The sequence below is a fragment of the Bos javanicus genome, chromosome 8 (assembly GCF_032452875.1).
Source record: "Bos javanicus breed banteng chromosome 8, ARS-OSU_banteng_1.0, whole genome shotgun sequence".
NCBI classification, from domain to species: domain Eukaryota; kingdom Metazoa; phylum Chordata; class Mammalia; order Artiodactyla; family Bovidae; genus Bos; species Bos javanicus.
The window spans coordinates 107,056,415-107,080,575 of NC_083875.1; the positions used below are offsets into that span (position 1 = coordinate 107,056,415).

The 24,161-nt window shown below is 43.5% G+C and overlaps 1 protein-coding gene and 1 non-coding gene across 6 annotated transcripts in view; both read right to left on the minus strand.

Moving 5' to 3' along the window:
• The window catches only part of ASTN2 (astrotactin 2), a 1,056,817-nt gene that overhangs the window by 788,423 nt on the left and 244,233 nt on the right, over positions 1–24,161 (minus strand). The gene's annotated exons all lie outside the window — the stretch shown is intronic.
• TRNAS-AGA (transfer RNA serine (anticodon AGA)) lies at positions 10,541–10,612 on the minus strand. Its single transcript has one exon. It is a non-coding gene; the product is annotated as a tRNA-Ser (tRNA).

Below are 24,161 nucleotides of genomic sequence, written 5' to 3' on the forward strand. Positions count from 1 at the left end.
GAGGATAGAATATTAGATCTGGCATTTGACATGGCCTTATCCTAAAAACAATGGAGTTTAGTTCTGAGAGCAGTAAGGGTTTATCTACATTTTAGAAATATTAGCTAAATAACTTTGAGCAAAAAGGCCCACAGGGCAGTGGGCAGTGTGTCCTTGGTTAAAGGACCATTAACCAAATCCACTAACCACTAACCAAGTCTGCTTCTTTGAGACTCAATTTCCTCACCTCTAAAATAAGGGTTACAAACCTACTTTTTTTTTTTTTTAAGAATAACTTTGCTCTTTTATATATTTTTCCAGTTTTATTGAGATATACTCTTAAGAATCCCTTGGACTTCAAGGGGATCAAACCAGTCAGATCTGAAGGAAATCAACCCTGAATATTCATTGGAAGGACTGATGTTGACGCACCAATACTTAGACCACCTGAGGCAAAGAGCAAGCTCATTAGAAAAGACCCTGATGCTGGGAAAGATTAAAGGAAAGAGGAAAAGGAGATGGCAAGAGAATGAGATGGTTAGAGGGCATCACCAACTCAACGGACATGAATTTGAGCAAACTTCGGGAGATGGTGAAGGACAGGGAAGCCTGGTGTGCTTCAGTCCATGGGGTCACAAAAAGTTAGACATGACTGGGTGACTGAACAGCAACAGATATACTACATAAGTTTAAGGTGTACAACATAATGCTCTGATATATGTTGCAAAATGATCACCACAGTAAGTCTAATAAACACCCATCACCTCACAGAGTTATATTTTTTTGTTGGTTTAAGAACTTACACGATCTAGCAACTTTCAAATATACAATTAGGTATTGTTAACTACAGTCACCATGCCATGTATCACATTCCCAGAATAACTGGGAGTTATTATAACTTGGAGTTTTTTAAAATTTTATTTTATTGAAGTAGGGTTGATTTACAATGTTCAGTTTCAGATGTACAGCAAAGTGATTCAGCTTCACGTGTGTGTGTGTGTGTGTGTGTGTATGTGTGTGTGTGTGTGTGTATATGTAGTTTTTCAGGTTCTTTTCCCTTGTAAGTTATTACAAAATAGTGAGTATAGTTCCCTGTGCTATATATACAGTAGGTCCTTGTTGGTGCAAACCTTCAGCCTCACATTCACACTTGCAGGGAATACCTAAGGGGATCATGGGAGGGGCTAAGACAATGGTGGGAGGAGCTAAGATGATAGTGGGAGGAGCTCTGAGGATGATGGAGAAGAAAAGATGAGTGTGCAACCACTTTACAACTTGTGCATGTTTAATTAATAGAGATAAAAGCTGCTTTATCAATATCTTCATTTCCACAAGAAAATGCATAGTGTGACAGCCTGTGGTTACAGTCCTTCATATGGGAATTATCAGCTGATATGTGGAGGTGGGGACTCAATATCCTGGAAAATTTAATGTATTGTAAGTTAGAGCCCTTTCCTTAGGAAAATGTTTAGTGGAAGACACTGTTCTATAACACCCCCCTACACCCAGCCACCTTCACCCCATGGTTTCTGGGCACATGAGCCATAAAGTCCATCCAAAAACCTCAGGCTAGTCCCTCCAGGGGCAAAGCAAGCATTCGGCCACCACAGCAGCTTCTTTCTAACTTGTCAGACTGGAAGCCATAGTAAAACATGCATTTTAAATTACCTAACTGGACATAAGCTGCATGAAGCAATACTAATATGATATACTATACTTTTTTCCTTCTCTTTTACTCTACCCTTCTCTTATTTCATCATAGTTTGCTTTTCCATATTTTTAAATGCTGACCCTGACTCAATAAATTGAGCCTAAGCTGCAGTTTAGAAAAGTGTTTCAAGAATAGCAAGCATGCTTCTGAGTTCTGCCTCTGTCAATTAATTGCTGGTGTGATCTTGGACGATACATAGCCTCTTGGAGCCTCAATTCCCTCAACTGTGAAATGGGGATAATAATGCCTATTCTAAGAGCTGGGAGAATTAAGGTAATACCATGGGAAATCACTACACAGATTTCCTGGCACAGAATATGTGTTCAATAAATGGTAGTGATTATAAATGGAGGCGGCTAATGGGGGAATTAGAGCATAGCTAAATCCCTTCTGCCTCAGGGGGAAAAGAAGGAAGAAGAAGGAAAAAAAAAAAATCTCATTCATTTTCTCCCCAGGGGGTCTGTCTTCCAAAAGTAGCTATTTACTGCGGGGAGGGGAACTAGGTCCAAATGCCTGTGTTTGCTGTGACAGGATTTATAAATAAGTAAAATGCTTCATCAAACATTTATAGTTGTGTGTGAGCATCAAAAAAAAAAAAATAGGCACGTGGGCTTGGGGCTTATTTATAGTGACTCCCTGTTTTCTCTCTCCAGCACAATTTCACAGCTTAGCTTTCATTTGCTTGTGATTGTTCTTGGATGAACTTCACTTCCAAGCAGAAGGTATTAATTATTAAAACAGAGACCAGAAAAAAGCAGCCCAGGATGCTCCCCCAAACATTGACAGGATGAAGCCGCAGGAGGCAGCCACCAAAAAGAAGGGCCTGGCATCGCGAGCACGTGCTTTCTCGGGGAGCCAGCCCTTGGCAGAGCATATTTTAACAAACAATCTGAGGACGCCTGCTACGTGTTGTGTGGGGCCGCACCGGCCCTGGTGGGGGGACAGGCATGTCAAAAATGAATCAGACAGTTTCTAACACACCTTCCGGTGAAGGGAGGGAGCTCCCAGCCCAAGGAGGGAGGAGGTACGTAAACATCAAACTACAAGACAAGGAAGCCGAGCATCTCTGCATGAAGCTTGCTGGGAACGGGGAACAGGAGCCCATCATCTTAGGAGGCAGCATGGTCTGGAAGACGAACATCTTTGGGACCAGGCCATGTGAGTCTCAAATTCCTGCTCCAACGCATTCTGAATCTGTGATTTTGGGTGTATTGTGGTCATTCCATCTGTGACACAGGTGTGATAAAACCTCTCTGGCAAAGGGCACTGGCTAGGAATAAATATGAAAAGTCATGAGAGCCGATAGACAAACTGTAAACATTCATTAAATGGGAAATACTAATAATGAGTGCTATTTAGCACATCTGCTGAGCTTCCATGGCAGCTGACGGTAAAGCGTCTGCCTACAATGCAGGAGACCTGGGTTCGATCCCTGGGTCGGGAAGATCCCCTGGAGAAGGAAATGGCAACCCACTCCAGTATTCATGTCTGGAAAATCCCACGGACCGAGGAGCCTGGTGGGCTACAGTCCATGGGGTCACAAAGAGTCGGACACGACTGAGCGACTTCACTTTTTCTTTCACTTTGTTGTTGCTGTTAAGTTGCTAAGTTGTGTACGACTCTTTGTGACCCCGTGGAAGGTAGCCCTCTGGGCTCCTCTGTCCATGGGATTTTTCAGGCAAAAATACTGGAGTGGGTTGCGATTCCCTTCTCCAGGGAATCTTTCTGACCCAGGGAATGAACCCATGTCTCCAGCATTGGCAGGTGGATTCTTTACTGCTGCGCCACAAGGGAAGCCCATTTAGCACACAGTAGATGCTAAATAAACAATGCTTTTCATCCTCCTTTCCTCTGCATGGATTACAGGTTGCCCTCACCTTCTACGCACTCCAACTACAGTATGCCTGATACAATCCCAGTCAGGACACCCTCCATACCTAACCTCAGCTTCCATCAGCCTCGGAGTTTGTCCATTAATGTACTGATTGAGCAATTGCTATTCATTAATACTGATTCATTAACATGATTAACATGAGCACCTGCTACATGCTAATGCTGGTGCAGGCACTTGGAATTCAAAAAAGGCACATAAACCCCTACCTTCCTGAACCTTCTCATGGGGAAAGATGGCAATAAAGACATCAATCAGTCAAATATAGGCTATGTTAGATGGTGCTAAACATTGACGAGAAAGATAAGGCAGGGAAGAACAGGGCTTGCTGGGAAAGGGGGTGCTATTTTAAACCAGGAGGCCTGGAGAGTCTTATGGAGAAAGTAAAGTCTGGACAGAGACCTGAAGGGGTCATGAAGTAGCCAGGTGGGCACGCAAGGGAACAGCAGGGGAGCACCCTTGACCTCTGAGCACCTCCCACTTTGGTCCTCCAGAAGGAGGGAGGGAGTAGAGTGATTTGACTTTGTAAAATAATTCTGGCTTTCCCCCACAATGATTTAAGCAATCACACCTGACTATGTGATGTTTAACCAGTGCCCAGAGTAGACTGTGGGCTTCCCAGGAAGGTGGCTCTAGTAAAGAATCTACCTGCCAATGCAGGAGATACAGATTCTATCGTGGGTTGAGAAGATGCTCTGGAGTAGGAAATGCCAACCCACTCCAGTATTCTTGCCTGGAAAATTCCTTGGACAGAGGAGCCTGGCGGACTACAGTCCATGGGGCCATAAAGAGTTGGGCATGACTGAGTGATCGAGCACACGGGGCATGGACATGATAGATTCCACATTTACAGAGAGACAGGAGCCTGGCTGTGTCTCTGCTGCTGGTTCCACAGAGCAGGGAGCGTGGATCTGAACGTGACTCAGAGGTGTTCATGACCACACTGTCTCCACTGGCCACAGCATGCTCGGGCCCCGGACGCTAAAAGGATATGTGCTCTCAGCAACATCCAAGACCACTAACTTTGGAGTAATCTCTGATGACATTAGGACCTTTGAAGGAATTCAAACCCAGTAAAGCCAAAATAAATACATAAGAGCACAGAAAGAAAAAGGAAACGTAGAATAGGAACAGTTGTTTTAGCACACCCGACTGAAATGCTCACAGGGATGTGATGTCCACCAGAGTACAAGAAAGAGGGTAACTGTCCTGTACTAACAGTAAAGGCTAGAGCAAAGCTGCCTCCCCAGGTTCCAGGCCTAACTGTGGCCTAGAGAAAGGCTGTTCAACCTCTCTGCGCATGAATTCGTCCACCTGTAAAACAGGAATTATTTCCAAGAACTGACATTAGGGTAAGGCAAGTTAATCCGGGTACATGTTTAGCACTGTACCTGGCTTAGAGTGAAAGATCATAAAGATGAGTGTTTGGGAGATTGGATACATACATTTTGGTAAATTCATGTAACCAAATATTGCACCGCAATATAAGAGAATAAATTATTGGTACCAGTAGTAACATGGATGCATCTTGCACATGATATGTTGAATAAAAAGAAGCCAGACACAAGAGTGCACCCGTGTAGGATCCCGTACATATAAAGAACAGGAAAAACCAACTGATGGTAAAAGTCAGAATATTGGGTACTTTTGAGAGCCCATCTTACAGCTGCCCACAAGAACTTCCTGTGATGATAAAGTTGTTCACATTCTGTACTGTTCAAGGCAGTAGGCACCATTAAAAGCAAAGGTACACGTGATTACCAAGGATCTGAAATGTGGTCTATGCAACCAAGGACCTGGACATTTGAGTTTAATCAATTATAATTAATTTAAATGGCCACATATAGCTAGTGGCCAGAGTTGAGAGAGCCCAGTCTGAATCTTCACCTGGACGCTGGTGACAGGACTATAGGCATATACTAGGAAAACGTATCAAGGGTATACTTAAGATTTGTGCCATTTACAGGCTATACAGGAATTCTCCTTCAAAAGTTAGTAAGGGTTATTAATCTAACTGCACTACCTCATCCGGTCCTCACAAGCTCAAGCAATGCAGGGAGAAGCCCTACTGTGCCCATTTCTGCAGTGGCCACACTGAGGGGTCCTGATTTGTCCATAGTGCTATAGCTTATAGATGGCAGGGTAGGCAGCAAGCCCACCCAAGCCCTTCACAGATGGGAAAAAAGGCATCTCAAAGTGACCCGCTGAGATGATCCCGTTCAACAACTGATTCATTCAATGCACATTTTTCAAGCACCTGCTGAGTGCCAGGCGGTGTTCCAGGTGTTTGGAATGAAGCAGAGGACAAAGCAGGGATAAGTGCTGGCTTTCCTGGAGCTCACATCAGACATCTTTGCTCACCTCACTCTGGCCACCTTACCATGGACCAGATCAACTGAAATCAGACTTAACTAAGCATCTATTAGTTATCAGATAACCCCAGATATCATTCCTGATACCCTCTGAGCTCAATAGCCTACTTGTGTTCTGAGTCCTGGCCTTTTCATTTATAAGACAAGGGATGGAAGAATGCACCCTAGAGAAATACTATCTAAAAGAAAGAAAAAAAGGACCATCAGCAATACAGATATTAGTGATTTAATGATAAAAAAAAATCAACTCCCTACAAAAAATTAACAGTCTTAAACTTTATTCATTTAGCAATGCAGTCCTCCAACATAAAAGAACACAAATTGTCAGAAATAAGAGAATTAACTAGTCTACCAGTCTAGATTTTGATTGGGAAGATTTTAGGACTTCTGTCTCAGAAAGAAGAACCGAAAAAAGGGGAAAAAAAATATATATATGGCAGATGAATATTGGGACGTAGAAATTTTGGTCAATAAAATTTAACAGGCAAGATTAATGATTATACATGACTATTTTGTCTGATAATTAGGAGATGTATGATGTTTCTCAAACACACAGGAATCATTGATAAAAGTAGCCATGGCCTAGGGTACAAAGCAAATCTCAGCAGAGAATTAAGGATAGTATCCACATCATATTTTCTGACAAAGTATATTAAAATTAGAGTCATATAAAAAAGCTTTTTAAAAACATATGTTCAGAAATTTAAACAAAAACAAAAAAATTTAAACAAAAAGCATTCAAAAACAAAGAAATCTGTAAAATATTTAGGACTAAAGAGCAACATGTACATTACAGAGCAAATCCTGACATCTAGAGATTAAAACAATACTTAGAAGAAAGTTAACTATTTAATGCAAACATCAGTAAGAGAAAAAGATTGAAAATTAATGACCTAGGCTTTTGATTCAATTGTTTAAAAGAGAATACTAGAGTAAAAATAAAGGATATAGAACGTACTTGTAGTTGCCACGAGAGGATGGGTGGGGGAGGGATGGATTGGGAGTTTGGGATTAGCAGATGTAACCTATTATATACAGAATGGAGAAACAACAAGATCCTAGTGGATAGCATAGGGAACCATAGTCAATATCTTGTAATAAAACCTAATGGAAAAGAATATGACAAAGAATGAACATATATGTATAACTGAATCACTTTGCTGTACAGAAGTTAACACAATATTGTAAATCAACTATAGTTCAATAAATTTAAAAAAGGATATGCAAAGAATAAAATTTAGATAACATAAATTAATAAGAAATAACATCAAGTTTCAACAAACTGTGGCCAAATTAAAAAATATTAATACAACAGATATAACACAAAAATGATTGAGAGAAGATGCCCAAATAATCCCACATCTCGAATTAAAATGAGGGCATAATTATAGGTACTGCTTTATTCACTATGCCAAAGCCTTTGACTGTGCGGATTACAACAAACTATGGAAAATTCTTAAAGAGATGGGAATATCAGACCACCTGACCTGCCTCCTGAGAAATCTGTATGCAGGTCAAGAAGCAACAGTTCGAACTGGACGTGGAAAAAAGGCTGTTTCCAAAGTGGGAAAGGAATATGTCAAGGCTGCATATGGTCACACAGCTTATTTAACTTAAATGCAGAGTACATCATGTGAAATGCCGGGCTAGATGAAGCACAAGTTGGAATCAAGATTGCCGAGAGAAATATCAGTAACTTTAGATACACAGATGACACCACCCTTATGACAGAAGACAAAGAAGAACTAAAGAGCCTCTTGATGAAAGTGAAAGAGGAAAGTATAAAAGTTGGCTTGAAACTCAACATTCAGAAAACTAAGATCTGGTCCCATCACTTCATGGGAAATAGATGGGGAAACAATGGAAACAGTGACAGACTTTATTTTTTGGGGCTCCAAAATCACTGCAGATGGTAATGGCAGCCATGAAATTAAAAGATGCTTCTTCCTTGGAAGAAAAGCTATGACCAACCTAGAGAGCATGTTAAAAGGCAGAGACATTACTTTGCCAACAAAGGTCAGTCTAGTCAAAGCTATGGTTTTTCCAATAGTCATGTATGGATGTGAAAGTTGGACTATAAAGAAATGTGAGCACCGAAGAATTGATGTTTTTGAACTGTGCTGTGGGAGAAGACTCTTGAGAGTCCCTTGGACTGCAAGGAGATCCAACCAATCCATCCTAAAGGAAATTAGTCTTGAATATTCATTGCAAGGACTGATGCTGAAGCTCCAATACTTTGGTCACCTGATATGAAGAACTGACTCATTGGAAAAGACCCTGATGCTGGGAAAGATTGGGGGCAGGAGGAGAAGGGGACGACAGAGGATGAGATGGTTGGATGGCATCACTGACCTGATGGACATGAGTTTGAGCAAGCTCCAGGAGTTGGTGATGGATAGGGAGGCCTGGCATGCTGCAGTCCATGGAGTCGCAAAGAGTCAGACACTACTGAGTGACTGAACTGAACTGAGAGATGTCAGATATCTATACCAAGTCGTACATATTACATACATATATATACACACATATTTATTTATAACACAAAACATTATGTCCATAATGGTACAATACAGATAAAAATCAATGATTCTAAGTTGTCTCCAGAACCACAAGTCTTATGGACTCTGTGGGAGAGGGAGAGGGTGGGGAGATTTGCGAGAATAGCATTGAAACATGTATAATATCATGTATGAAACGAGTCACCAGTCCAGGTTCGATGCACGGTACTGGATGCTTGGGGCTGGTGCACTGGGACGACCCAGAGGGAGGGGAGGGGAGGGAGGAGGGAGAAGGGTTCAGGATAGGGAACGCGGGTATACCCGTGGTGGATTCATTTTGATATTTGGCAAAACTAATACAATATTGTAAAGTTTAAAAATAAAATAAAAATTAAAAAAAAAACAAAACAAAACCACAAGTTATTTAAGAATAAATAAATGACTGAAATAGGCATATAAATATCTGAATCAGTAGACAGAATTTACCATCTAACATAAAGATGGACACAAATATCAGGCCCAGATAGTAACAGTTTTAAGCATATGTATTTAGTCGCTCAGTCTTGCCCAATTCTGCCACCCATGACTATAGTCCACCAGGTTCCTCTGTCCATGGGGATTCTCCAGGCAAGAATACTGGAGTGGGTTGCCACACCCTCATCCAGGGGATCTTCCCAACCCAGGGATCAAAGCCAGGTCTCCTGCATTGCAGGCAGATTCTTTACCATCGAGCCACCAGGGAAGCCCAGTTTTAAGCATAAATTCTAACAAATGTTAGAATTTCACACAGTAATTACACATTTGAGTATGTTTAACAGCATGACAGAATAAGAGGAAAGGCTGTTTAAACTCATATTTTATAAAGCTAGGATAATGTTGGTACTGAAACTTGTCTAAGGTATTAGAAAATGTAAGGATGGTTTACTAATACTAATATACATGTATATGTAGAACGTATATGTATGTAGAGATACCACACAATCAGGTTAAAAGGGAAAATACAACCATCTCACTTGATACAGAAAGGCTATTTAGTAACATGTAACCCAAAATCATAATTTTTTAAATTAATATGCTAAAGCTAAAAGAGAAATTTCCTTATTAAAAGCTTACCAACCCCATTGCAGCATTTCCCTGGTGGCTCAGCTGGTAAAGAATCCACCCGCAGTGCAGGAGACCTGGGTTTGATCCCTGGGTTGGGAAGATCCCCTGGAGAAGGGAAAGGATACCCACTCCAGTAGAACTGCCTGGAGAATTCCATAGACAGAGAAGCCTGGCAGGCTATAGTTCACAGGGTCACAAAGAGTTGGACAGGACTCAGAAACTTGAAAAAAAGAAAAAAAAAACTTTGCTATGTGATTATCTATGAAAGTGCAAGTGAAGTCGCTTAGTCGTGTCCGACTCTTTGCGACCCCATGGACTGTAGCCTACCAGGCCCCTCTGTCTATGGGATTTTCCAGGCAATAGTCCTGGAGTGGGGTGCCGTATCTACAGAACACTACAGAAACATAACGCATAATGGAAGGGTTTTAGTATTCTTCCCCTTAAAGTCATGAACAAAAATGACTGTCCGTGCAAAAGGAGAAGAGAAAACAAAGATAAGATAGTATACAGATTTTCAAAGTGACTGTTAATGGTATAGAATATGATTTTTTTTACACAGAAAAATCCATAGGTAAAAAAAATAATAAAATAATTACTCATATTTTGGGATTCAATGAAAAACCAGAATATCTATACACAGGAAAGCAAAAATTAAGATATACAATAAAAATGAAAAGATACAATTTGCAATAATAATAGAAAGTGGGGATGCTACTGGAAGTTAAATATAATAAACAGGGTATGATAGGTGTATGGATAAAGCTTCTAAAGCTCTATTCAAAGACATAAAAGAAGACAAAGAAAGAGACCTATTATTTCAAGGATGGGAAGTCTGAGTTTTGTGAGTTTTGCAAAAAAGTGAAGTCGCTCAGTCATGTCCAACTCTTTGAGACCCCATGGACTGTAGCCTACCAGGCTCCTCCCTCCATGGGATTCTCCAGACAAGAGTACTAGAGTGGGTTGCCATTTCCTTCTCCAGGGGATCTTCCCAACCCAGGGATCGAACCCGGGTCTCCTGCATTCTAGGCAGACGCTTTAACCTCTGAGCCACCAGGGAACCAATCTGTAAATTTTATGTAATCACTATACCAATCACAGCAAAATGTTTCCTAAAATGGGAGAAAGTTATCTTAAAATTCACCCAGAAGAGTAAAGAGAGAAGAGCAGCTAAAATATTTAAGTGAGAACAGTGAGGGGCCCTGCCCTATCTGATACCATTATAAAATTATAAGACATTATAAAATTTTAATAATTAAAAGCAGAATGTTGCTAGAGCACAGATCAATAAGTAGGCCAGTAAAAAGGAAGCAATCTCAGAAACTGTCCTCTACAGACAGAAACTTGTTATATGATAGTGATGTTATGAACCAGTGGAGTAAAGACGCAGAGATGGACTCTTAGGGGAGCTGACATAAAAACCAGCTATCCACGTGAAGCATAAAGCCATTAGTCTCTAAATCATACCATATACAAACAAACCCATATCTAAAGACTCAGGTATCAAACCAAATCTTAAGAATTTAGAATAAGTGAAAGTGAAAGTCACTCAGTAGCGTCAGACTCTCCGTGAGCCCATGGACTATACAGTCCATGGAATCCTCCAGGTCAGAATACTGGAGTGGATAGCCCTTCCCTTCTCCAGGGGATCTTCCTAAAAAATACAGGAACATTATTCAAACATGCCAAGAGTGAAAGACTTTTTTCCATCATTCACAAGAAATATGAATTAGAAATAAAAATAATTTATATAGCATTGTAGTGAAAATTATAAAAATGAGGAGATGACTCTAACAAAATTAATATATAAGTCATAGATTGGAAGAAAGTATTTTCAAATGACAAAGGGTAACTTATTTTTCTTAATTTGATTATTATCAATAAGAAAAAATAACCAACTAGAAAAATATGCTATTTGGATATAAATGTGGAAATTGACAGAAAAATAAGCTTTAATAAAAGATATTAGCAATCTCTAACATGCAAATTAAATAACCATTAGAATCATAGTTTCATTTGAAAGACAAAATATAAGCTGTTGATAATAAGTATTGTTAGAGCTTGGGAAAACATGAATTATATACACTGCTGGCCTGAGTGTGATAAAATATAAAATTTTAAAGCACGGGAGACCAGCCCAGATATGATCATGAAGTAAAAGAATAAAATTCAAATAGAAGGGAAACATCAAGTCTAGGGAAGTGAGGAATGCAAGCAATGGAGAAAATTATTTAACTGTTTCATTTAGCATTTTATTTATAAAAATATATCTGATGTACAGTGGCTGACTTTATTTTTCTGGGCTCCAAAATCACTGCAGATGGTGACTGCAGCCATGAAATTAAAAGACGCTTGCTCCTTGGAAGGAAAGTTATGACCAACCTAGACAGCATATTAAAAAGCAGAGACATTACTTTGCCAACAAAGGTCTGTCTAATCAAGGCTATTGTTTTTCCAGTAGTCATGTATGGATGTGAGAGTTGGATTATAAAGAAAGCTGAACACCAAAGAATTGATGCTTTTGAACTGTGGTGTTGCAGAAGACTCTTGAGAGTCCCTTGGACTGCAAGGAGATCCAACCAGTCCATTCTAAAGGAGATCAGTCCTGGGTGTTCATTGGAGGGACTGATGTTGAAAGTGAAACTCCAATACTTTGGCCACCTGATGCGAAGAGCTGACTCATTTGAAAAGACCCTGATGCTGGGAAAGATTGGAGGCAGGAGGAGAAAGGGATGACAGAGGATTAAGTGGTTGGATGGCATCACTGACTCAATGGACGTGGGTTTGGGTAAACTCTGGGAGTTGGTGATGGACAGGGAGGCCTGGCATGCTGCAGTTCATGGGGTCGCAGAGAGTCAGACACGACTGAGCGACTGAACTGATGTATACTACAAAATATTTATATTTGTTCTAATTCAGTGGTAAGACTATATATGTAGCATATATACGACACATCTTGTTGTTCAGTCACTATGTTGTGTCCAATTCTTTGTGACTCTGTGGACCATAGTCTGCCAGACTCCTCTGTCTCTGGAATTTTCCAGGCAAGAATACTGGAGTCACCATTTCTGTCTCCAGGGAATCTTCCTGGTGCAGGGGTCGAACACACGTCTTCTGCATTGGCAGGTGAATTCTTTACGACTGAACCATCAGGGAAGCCATATATATTTGTATTTATGTATCATGTATATACATATATTGTATTATACACTGTTACATGGTTAAAATACACTTTATTACATGATCTAAAATAAAATATACTTTCAGAGAATTTTAAAGAAAGATGTAATCCACAAGAAAGAGCGACAGATATAAGGATATAAAGATCAACCCAAGGGAAAGAGCACTAATCAAAAGTAACATAAAAATGAACACTTCCTAGAGTTGCAGCTTCATATGAGACTCTGAGCATCCTAGCAGACAACACAGAGAAGAGAAATTAGTTACAAGCTTCAGACATCCATAAGATTAATATAATCACCTGGCCAGAGAACTCAGGTACCTTGGTTCTGATTTCTGAGGTCAAAGTTCATGTCTGCTGCCCTGGGTTAGTTATTAAACAATACCCTCAACTGGTTTAATTGAGGGTATTAAACAAGTTTAATTTCTGAGAGGAAAATTTATGAGACCCTCTCAGAAATAAGAGTGGATTGTGGCAAGGGCTAATGATAAAAATGGTCCCTGGGCAGGCCAAGCCATGGTACTAAACAGTGCATATTTTTGTTGTTCAATCGCAGTCATGTCTGACTTTTTACAATCCCACAGACTACAGTATGCCAGGCTTCCCTGTCTTCCACCACTTCTGTAGTTTGTTCAAATTCGTGTCCATTGAATCCATGATGCCATCCGACCATCTCATCCTCTGTCACCCCTTTCTCTCTCCTGCCCTCAATCTTTCCCAGCATCAGTGTCTTTTCCAATGAGGCAGCTGTTTGAATCAGGTGGCCAAAGTATTGGATGGAGCTTCAGCTTTAGCATCAGTCCTTCCAATGAATATTCAGGACTGATTTCCTTTAAAGATTGACCAGTTTGATCTCCCTGCTGTACAACAGACTCTCAAGAGTCTTCTCCAGCAGCACAGTTAGAAAGCATCAGTTCTTTGGTGCTCAGCCTCCTTTATGGTCCAGCTCTCACATCCGTACATGACTAGTAGAAAAACCATAGCTTTGACTTTACATACATTTGCCGTTAAAGTGACGTCTCTACAATGTCGAGGTTGGTCACAGCTTTTCTTTCAAGGAGCAAGCATCTTTTAATTTCATGGCTGCAGCTCCATCCTCAGTGAATTTGGAGCCCAACATCTGCCACTGTTCCCACGTTTTCCCCATCTATTAGAGCTTTTTAAATACTTACAGTGAGCTTTATTTTATGATTGCCTTTCATGTATGAGAAAATTAAGGGGAAAAGAGGTAAACAGCTTGCCTCTGCCCCATAGCTATCAAGTGGAAAAGCCTGGAAGAGAACTTAGACAGTCTGGCTCCCCATTACTCTGACTTAACGGCATTATAGCAAAGCCAGTTACATAAAAGTCATTTCGTGATCTTAAAGTCCCCGTGTGCGGCTGCCTGAAGGTCTGCCTTTTCCAGCAACTGAAACCAGGGCTCATGACTCCTAATTCTGTCCGGGAATTTTTTGACTGACTGATGAAGCCGTAAATCTATTTTTGCCACAAAATTGGAAGATATCTTGAATTTTGCAAATCATTTTAGGGGAACACTCAAGCATGAAACAACTCAAACATTAAAATCCCCCTACTTTGGAGAGAAGTGAACAAATGGTATATCCTCATTCAGTGGACCATGGGTATAAATTCTCACCACTGAGTATCCTTAATTAGGGAGTATTACAAGTGTAATTAACACAGAGCACACAATAAGTACTCATTGTGTGCACAGCAGTGGTAACTGTTACTGTTATATGCAGCCATCTCCTAACTGTTCTCCCAGCTTCTGCATTTATGCCCTGCAGTCTCTACACTCCACCAGCATCATAAATTTGAACTCACTGCTGCCTTGCTCTACACTCTCCAGTGTCTGCAGATCACACTTAGAAAACCCCAGCTCTTCGCCATCACCCCTAGGGCCTGGTGTGACCTGGCCCCACATGAAGTGTCTAATCTCATAGCCTATAATTCTCCCCCTTTCTCATTCTGCTCCATCCCCACTGTGCCCGCATCATTGGAACCTATCTCAAAGCTTTGGGAGCCATGCTCTCAGACTGGCTATCTTCTCTGTAATAACAGAGCCTTAACTCTTCGCGCTTTACGCCCCTACCCACCATTCACTTATCACTGCCCTGCACCGAAGTGTGTACAGGTGGATTCCTGGGATTAATGTTTGTCTTTCCCCCACTGCCCTATTAGAATGTAGCTCAGGACTTGTCAATTTTGATGGTTGCTCTGTCCCTTCCGTCTGAAGTGTGCCTGGCACACAGGAGGCACTCAGTGAGTGTTGAAGAAAAGGAGGGGGAGGAAGCATTCAGTTAGGATTTATGACCGATTCTTGGACAGAGTTTTAGACATAACTGTGTGCTCAACCCTGACAGCATCATAGGGTAGACTGGATTCACCCCCAGCTCCTAAGGACAAGAAAAAATGTGCCTGCAATGCCAGGGGATATCATTGACAAAAACTGGAAATGCCCCTCATCAACTGCTTGGAACACAACAAGAAGTGGCACCGTGGATGCCCCGTAGGGCAAGGTTCAGCCTGGCACCAGACTCCTCACACTTAGATCTAATTAGCAGGAACCCAGAGGAGGCCACCGGGGAATCAGAGCACTCAACACTGCAAAAACAGCATCTGCAGGGGGACAGGGCTGGGCCCAACTGGGCTACATCAGTGGTACTGGCCGTAACTAAGCTGTTAGATCCCCACCGCTGCAGCCAGGATGCTCCCGGACCACCATCCACAGACGGGGCCGTCCAGGGGGAGGCTGACAGCTGAGCCACCTCCAGGCTTCTCAGAGCCCTTCTGTCCCTCTCCTTCCTTTATTTTTGTCAACATGGTAGGCAAGACTGAGACTCCCCAGTTAAGAGGAGTAACAGATAAATTCACAGGCACACAACACTTTACAGTCTACTTAACTCCATTCAGTCCAGTTCAGCCGCTCAGTCGTGTCCGACTTTGTACCCCTTGGACGGCAGCACACCAGGCTTCCCTGTCCATCACCAACTCCCAGAGCTTGCTCTAACTCATATCCATTGAGTCAGTGATGCCATCCAACCATCTGATCCTCTGTCGTCCCCTTCTCTTCCTGCCTTCAGTCTTTCCCAGCATCAGGGTCTTTTCAAATGAGTCAGTTTTTCATATCAGGTGGCCAATGTATTGAAGCTTCAGCTTCAACATCAGTCTTTCCAATGAATATTCAGGGTTGATTTCCTTTAGGATGGACTCATTTGATCTCCTTGCAGTCTAAGGGACTCTCAAGAGTCTTCTCCAGCACCACAGTTCAAAGGCATCAATTCTTTAGCACTCAGCTTTCTTTATGGTCCAACTCTCACATCCATACATGACTACTGGAAAACCATAGCCTTGACTAGATGGATCTTTGTCGGCAAAGTAATGTCTCTGCTTTTTAATATGCTGTCTAGGCTGGTCATAGCTTTTCTTCTAAGGAGCAAGCAACTTTTAATTTCATGGCTGCAGTCACCATCTGCAGTGATTTTAGAGTCCAAGAAAATAAAGTCTGTTACTGTTTCCATTGCTTCCCCATCTATTTGCCATGAAGTGATGGGCAAAGGATACCATGATCTTAGTTTTTGAATGTTGAGTTTTAAGCCAGCCTTTTCACTCTCCTCTTTTACTTTCATCAAGAGGCTCTTTTAGTTCCTCTTTGCTTTCTACCATAAGGGTGTGTAAACTCCACTAGCTTATCTGTTTATTCAACCAATAAGTATGAGGACTTACTGGATGTCAGGAAATATTCCAAATGCTGGGACAGATCTCCCAATTCCAACTCTCTCTCTCTCTTTTTTTTTTTTTTTAAGATTTTTTTGATGTGGACCTCTTTTTAAAAGTCTTTATTGAATGATACAACATTTTTTCTGTTTCACATTTTTGGTTTTTGGCCGTGAGGCCAGTGGGATCTCAGCTCCCTGACTGAGGGTCAAACCCAGGCCCCCAACATTAGAAAGTGAAGTATTAGTCACTGGGCTACCAGGGAAGTCCCACAGATTCCAACTCTCTTGGAGTTTATTTTCTAGTTTGGGAAAGGCAACACTGTATATGTGTATGGTATATACGTGAAGTGAAGTGAAAGTGATGAAGTCATGTCCAACTCTTTGCGATCCCATGGACTATATAGCTCCTCTGTCTGTGGAATTCTCCAGGTAAAAATACTGGAGTGAGTTTCCTTCTCTAGGGGATTTTCCTGACCCAGGGATCAAACCCGGGTCTCCTGCATTGGCAGGCGGATTCTTTACCATCTGAGCCATCAGGGAAGCCATATATATATATCATGCTACATGTGTGTGTGTGTGTGTGTGTGTGTATACACACACATATATCTGTATATAAATATGCATGCAATATATGTGTGTATAAATATCACATGAAATAAACATATCAGATATTTTATCTATACCACCAGCTAGAGATAATCAAGCCCGCATATTATTATACTATGTGTATCTCCCACATGATGGAACAGACTTTCCAAGAGGTGAAAAGGACTATGGAGTGGGAGACGCCATCCTAACACAGAAGCCCATGGTTTGTAATGATAGGAAAAGAGACAAGGTTTATTCTCCTTGCTCCAAAAAGATGGTCTCTTGTCTTCTTGCCATGCATTCATGCACTCTCCTTTGCCCTCTATTTCTTTCTTTCCCTCCGCAAAGCAAGGTGCAAGGGAAGGACCCCAGGCGTGCCCCTTCCCCAACTGCCTATTGCAACCAAGGTTGCTGGGGAAGGGGAGTGACGGGATCTTCCTGACTCTCATGTCCCTAACCCCAGATTTCCCTCCTGACTCACTGCAGATGCATCACTCGCATCTGTGGAAAATCAGTGGTTAGGGACTTACTTTACTCTCCTCCACTTATATTTCACCATCTCCTCACCTCAGACACCTTCACCCTCTTTACCTTTCCTCTTACAGATATAGGACTGCTTCCTAGGTGGCTCAGTCATTAAAAAAAAAAAAAAATCCATCTGCCAATGCAGGAGAGGCAGGAGACTGAAGTTTGATCCCTCGATTGGGAAGATACCCTGGAGGAGGAAATGGCAACTCACTCCAGTATTCTTGTCTGGAGAACCCCATGGACAGAGGAGCCTGGTGGGCTACAGTCCACGGGGTTGCAGAGTTGGACACAACTGAGCACCCACACATGCACAAGAGTACAGGAAGCAGGAAGAGAACAGGAAGCCCCTCAGAGATCACTGGGACTCATTTATCCGATGGGGGAACTGAGGTCCGGAGTAGGGCGGCCAAGTCAAGTCACATGGCACATCTGTAAGAAGAGCTCAGAGTCAACTCGGGAGGTCCACTCCCAGAAAAACCCCGTGGTGTCCACCAGCGAGTGCCAACTCCTCATCTCTCACCTGGATCACAGCGGTCATCTGCCTCAGTCTCCCTGCCGTTATTCTAATCCACGCTTATTGCGCCACTTCAGTAGTCCTCCTGGGAAGGAAAGTAACTGGGCATGGTTGAGCAAAAGTTTTTTCACTGCCCAGTGCATTGCAGGCAAAGTCCAAGGTCCCTGTGGTCCGGCCTCTGTGTCCAACGCTAGTCTGCTCCTGCTGTTCACGCCCCCTTGCTCCAGCCACTCTGGACTTCCTACAGCTCCTGGAATGTACCATCTTTTCTTAGGTGCCTCAAGGACTTTGCACATCCCCCCTTGCCCCTTGGGTTAACTGATGAGGTTCTTATCTACCAGATGTCACCTTTCCAGGGAAGCCTTCCCTAGTACCCTTGGCACAGTTAAATGCTCCTCTAATATCTGTTCATCTCTATATTTCAGCACCTTTCCCAGCAATAATTTATGGATCTCTCACTATGCATGAACCATTCTAAATACCTTACATGGCACATCTCATTTAATCCTCATAGAGATTTTTCAAAAGGGTATTCTGATGTACCTGTTTCAGAAATGGGGAAACTGCAGCCCAGAGAGGTTAAGTAACTTGCCCCAGGTCACAGAGCTGGTGAATGTCAGAGCTAAGATTGTACACTGGCCCCACTCTCAAATATATGTCATGCTGCTGTGAACACCTGTTGAGCCAAATCTCTCAAATACAGGAACCATCAAAGATGTTCATCCCCAGAGAACCCCAGCACTTGGCCCAGCGACTCAAGTCTCCGCATGGAGTGTATACTGTGCAAGTGGCCACTGAATGAATGAGACACTTCTCTCTTGCTTTTTGGATTTTTCGTTTGCTTACTTTGTTTTAATAGCATGCTAGAGAGCAAGATCAGAGAAGGCAATGGCACCCCACTCCAGTACTCTTGCCTGGAAAATCCCATGGATGGAGGAGTCTGGTAGGCTGCAGTCCATGGGGTTGCTAAGAGTCGGGCACGACTAAGCAACTTCACTTTCACTTTTCACTTTTACGCATTGGAGAAGGAAATGGCAACCCACTCCAGTGTTCTTGCCTGGAGAATCCCAGGGACGGCGGAGCCTGGTGGGCTGCCGTCTATGGGGTCGCACAGAGTCGGACACGACTGAAGCGACTTAGCAGCAGCAGCAGCAGAGTGGGATTGTGCAGTGGCTGTAAAATGCAGATTCTGGAGGCCGACAGTCAGAGACATGGGTACCAAGCGTAGATCTATTACATGTTACAGCTTGAAACAGTTCATCTCTCTGAGTCCCATTTTTCCTGGTCTGTAAAATGGGGCTCATGATGATACCATGTAGGGTATTCATAAGGATTAAATAAAGAAATTTTTCAAAATTGCACAGTGGTCTTCCCTGGTGGTCCAGTGTCTAAGACTCCATGCTCTCAATGCAGGGGGCTGGGTTTGACCTGTGATCAGAGAACTAGATCCTACGTACTGCAACTAAAAGATTCTGCATGGCGTAACTAAGAGCTCACATGCCAAAAGCAAAATGGAAGATTCTCCATGCCACAGCTAAGACCTGGCACAACCAAATATATCATAAATAAATATTTTTTAAAAGTGCACATCCTAGTTCCTGGACCTCGGTAGATCGCAGGTACTCAATGAGCATTTGTTATGATGGCCATTCATTCAGTGTGTTCCATCTCTCGCCTGTCCCTCTCTCTTTTCCCCTACATCTCCCCTTAATCAAGAGCAAGGCTCGTGGGGGTCTGGCAGGCCAGGAGGGGGCCCGGGCCGCTCTGGCCTGCTAAGCCTGGCGCCCTCCTTGCCCACTCCACACAGCCACCTTCCAGCTGTGAAATAGACTCCCTGCTCCACCGGGCCCAGAGCTGTCAGGGGGCTGCCAATTTCACAGTTCACGAGGCTGCTGTTCCCCCCTGATTAATGGGGTGCCAGCAGCCATGGGCAGGGCCGAGACACCAGTCACACAGGGCACTCTCCTCCCCCTCCACCCCTGCCTCCCAGGGAGGAGAGAGCGGGCGGACCTCATGCATATTTATGCAGGGAGAGAAATGGTTCTGTGTTGCCTGCCTTCCCAGAAAATAAATTTCACCCAAGTCCCGTGCATTTCCCTTGGTGAACTTGGAAAGCTCTGGGGAAGAAAAGCGCACACACCACACACACACACGTGTGTGTGCGCGCATGCGCCCAGCTATGAAAACCCAAAAATACTTTGCACCAGTGATGTGAGCAGGGATTCTCATGACAAGGATGACCCAGAGGACACAGGAGCTATTAAAGCCTGGAGCTCGGATAAGGCTATTTGGAAATTAATTCCACTCTAGCCTGTAACCCTAAGGGAATTAGAACAGATAAGGTCCAGACTCAGGTGGGAAACTCGAGGAGCACTCTGCCACCTTTGAAGGCACTGTTCTCTGTCCATGCCACCCCCTCAGCTCAGGCACAGCTGCTTCCCTTCCCATGACAGGCAAGCCACAGTCAGCATAGCCAGTGCCCATCCTAATGATGCTGGAAGAAAAGCTGCCATCTCGGGAAGACCCAACCCTTCTGTGCTCGATATCACACCTCTGGAAAGACACTAGCTTGCTGTGCCTCGGTTTCTCCATCTGTGTGTAACAGAGTGGCCCCGTCCCCCTCCCTGTGTCCCAGTCACATTGGCCTTCCAGGTCACAGGACGGGCTAGGCTCTTTCTTTGTAGAAATTCTTCCACTGCCTCTTCAGCCCCTCACTGGGGCAAACACTGTGCATCCTTCTGACTTCAGTTTATTCCTTCCTCAGAAAGGGCTTCCTGAACAGCCAAACTGAGGCCAAGTCCCCCTCTCCCCTCCCCCAGAGAACTCAGCACATTTTCTTCCTGGTGGGTCCATGGTGGTCAGTAACTGATAATTCAGTTCACGTCTCAAGTCTTGTCTTCCCATTGCGGTTCCATTGTCCAGTCATGTCCAACTCTTTGCAACCCCACAGACTGTGGCCCGCCAGGCTCCTCTGTCCATGGAATTTTCCAGGCAAGAATACTGGAGCAGGTTGTCATTTCTTCCCATTAAAGGACAACATCTCTGAGGGCAGGGTCATGCCAGCCACTTTTGCTACTGCTTTAATGAATCTTTGGTGAATGAATGAACAAATGAACTGCTGAGCAGTTGTTAGAACTAAATAAAGCAGCCTACGAAGTGCCTCATCTATTTGCAGGAGACTCTCAATAGGATAATAACTAACATGAGTGGAGCCTTTTATCTGTAAAAAGCACTCCTCTAAGCCCTGTGACATGTTTTAACCCATTTAGTCTAACAACAACTCTGCCAACTCTGACTTTCCCCATTTTAAAGATGAGGACAATGAGAGACGGCGACATTTACTCCTATGTCAACGTTATGCATGCCTAGTAGATCTCAGAAAGTACTAACATCAGGAGTCAACCAAGGCAGCCTTGCTCCAGAACCACACACCTAATCACCAGGCTCTAGAGAGACCTTAGCTTCCTCCCTGCACCTTCCCTCTCAGTCCTTCTCAGCCCTAAATACCCGGGTTAGAGCCTCCCTCTCCCACGGACTCTTTGCTTATTTGGCAGCCCCATTCTCTTAATTCTGGGAACTCACATCCCCCTTCCCTGAACCCACGCATAGACAACTGAGGTTACAAAAGGCCGCCCTTGACATCAGAACAGTCTCCACCATGCTCTGGCCCTTTTGAAGGATGGGGCAGACCTCGTTTTCTTACAAGGTGAGGACACAGAATCCCGCAGCAAGGACAATCAGATCCCTCAGGACAAAAGGAACCTCCCAGGAGGTTCACCTGTAAGGATACCAAGGTCACCTTCCTCCTGACATCCTGACAAGTTAAGAGCTGGATGAGGGTGCAGAGCTCTCATGGTGCAGCTGACTGTGCACAGTTACTCTGAGCCCCAGGGAGGAGGAGGGGGAGTCAACCCAGGCCACACATGTTACCCCCACTGCTTCCTCTCCTCCAGAGGACAGCCTTGGGCACCACGAACAGCCATTGCCAAGGACACAGACGGATGAGAGGGAGGTGCGCTGAGCCCAAGCAGGCTGCTTGTCTGTCCACTGGGCGAAGCCGCTTTCCGGAGGGGTGATGAACAGCGCCAATCAGGCGGCACTTAACGTAATTATAATGAAGTGGATGCATCTGGTCTCCGAAGGCTTCATTCACAAGGGAAATGATGAGGAAGCGATCGCTCTCTCTGCTGACCTCCTTGGGACACTTGGGAATAATCCTGGAGCCAGGAAGTTATAAAAAGAAGCTTGAGACTTGTCTCTGCCACCTATTACAGTTAGAATGTGAGGGACTGGCGCCCCTTTTCTCTTAGCATCATTTCCATCCAAGGAAGTATGAGGAGATAAGGATTTGCATGAAAGAAAGGCTTCTTCTCTTCCTCTTAAAAACCTGCTGGTTTTTCTAATAACTTCTCCCCGCTATACACACACCATTAGTCATGCCAACTAGGCATGTGGCACTGATTTCTGGCTCAGATTCCACTGGCCCCATGCCATATGTGTATCCACAGCCCAGGGAATCTGCTGCAAGTGAGACAGGCTGGGATCTAGGACCCGGGACCCTTCCTTGCAGTGCTCGTATCCAGACAAACATCTCCTCAAGCAATACAAGGCAAAGAAACTCTAAAACACTAAAAATAACTGCATGCATACACAGTTGGGGCAAATTATGGACAAGAAGATACAAAGAGATCAGAAACCCAACTGCCACTCCTGAAGAGTGGGAGCAAGAACAGGGCACCAGGAGCAAAAGCAGGGCACTGCGCAAGCCCTCTGCACACACCACCACCAAAGGGTGGGCAAGCTGCCTAAGCCGCCCTTGTGGCCCGAGCCCTAGACCTCCGCCTCTTCTCACCCTAGATAAGGAACCAGTCTTCCCTTGGCTGGGGAGCGAACAAGGGGACCTATCACTTGTTTTTGCTCCCCCTTGCTGCAGCAGAGGCCCCAATAAAGCCTTGCCTGAATTTCTTGTCTGGTGGTATTGTTATTCAGTCACTAAGCTGTGTCCGACTCTGTGCGACCCCACAGACTACAGCACATCAGGCTTCCCTGTCCTTCACCATCTACTGGAATTTGTTCAGATTCATGTCCATTGAGTCGGTGATGCCATCCAACCATCTCATCCTGTCTGGTCCCCTTCTCCTCCTGCCCTCAATCTTTCCCAGCATCAGGGTTTTTTCCAATGACTTGGCTCTTCGCATCAGGTGGCCAAAGTATTGCAGCTTCAGCTTCAGCATCTTGCCTGCTTCAGCATTCCTGCCAATGAATACTCAGGGTTGATTTCTTTAAGATTGACTGATTTGATCTCCTTGCTGTCCAAGGGAGTCTCAAGAGTCTTCTCCAACACCATAGTTCAAATGCATCAATTCTTTGGTGCTCTGCCTTCTTTATGGTCCAACTCTCACATCCATATATGACTACTGGAAAAACCGTAGCTTTGATCATATGGATCTTCATCAGCAAAGTGGTGTCTCTGCTTTTCAACACACTGTCTAGGTTTGTCATAGATTTTCTTCCAAGGAGCAAGCAACTTTTAATTTCATAGCTTCAGTCACTGTCTGCAGTAATTTTGAAGCCCAAGAAGATAAAATCTGTCACTGCTTCCACCTTTTCCCCTTCTATTTGCCATGAAGTAATGAGACTGGATGCCGTGATTTTAGTTTTTTTAATGTTGAATTTCTTGTCTGGCCTCTTATCAACTTCTATTGATTGGGAAAATTCAAGAACCTTAGTATCAGAAAGGGTAGGAATTGATCAGCAAAGTTCCAAGCTGCTCACTGTACAGATGGGAGGACGGAAGTTCAAGAAGGAAATAAGACGTTTCCAAGATCATTAATATGTAAGGCAAGTAGCCTTTGCACAAACCTGTTCACATATTATTGGATTTCATTCTCAAAACAACCCTAGGAACCTGACACAATTATTAAATCAGTTTCACAGAGGAGGAATCTGAGACTCAAAGAGGTTACTTAACTTGCCTAAGATTGAGGTGTTATGTGGGGACATCTGCCCCTCTCCAAAACCATCACCCAGCTGCTGGCTAGTTCTTAGAGGGGCGTGCCATTGGAGTTGTGCTGTGGTC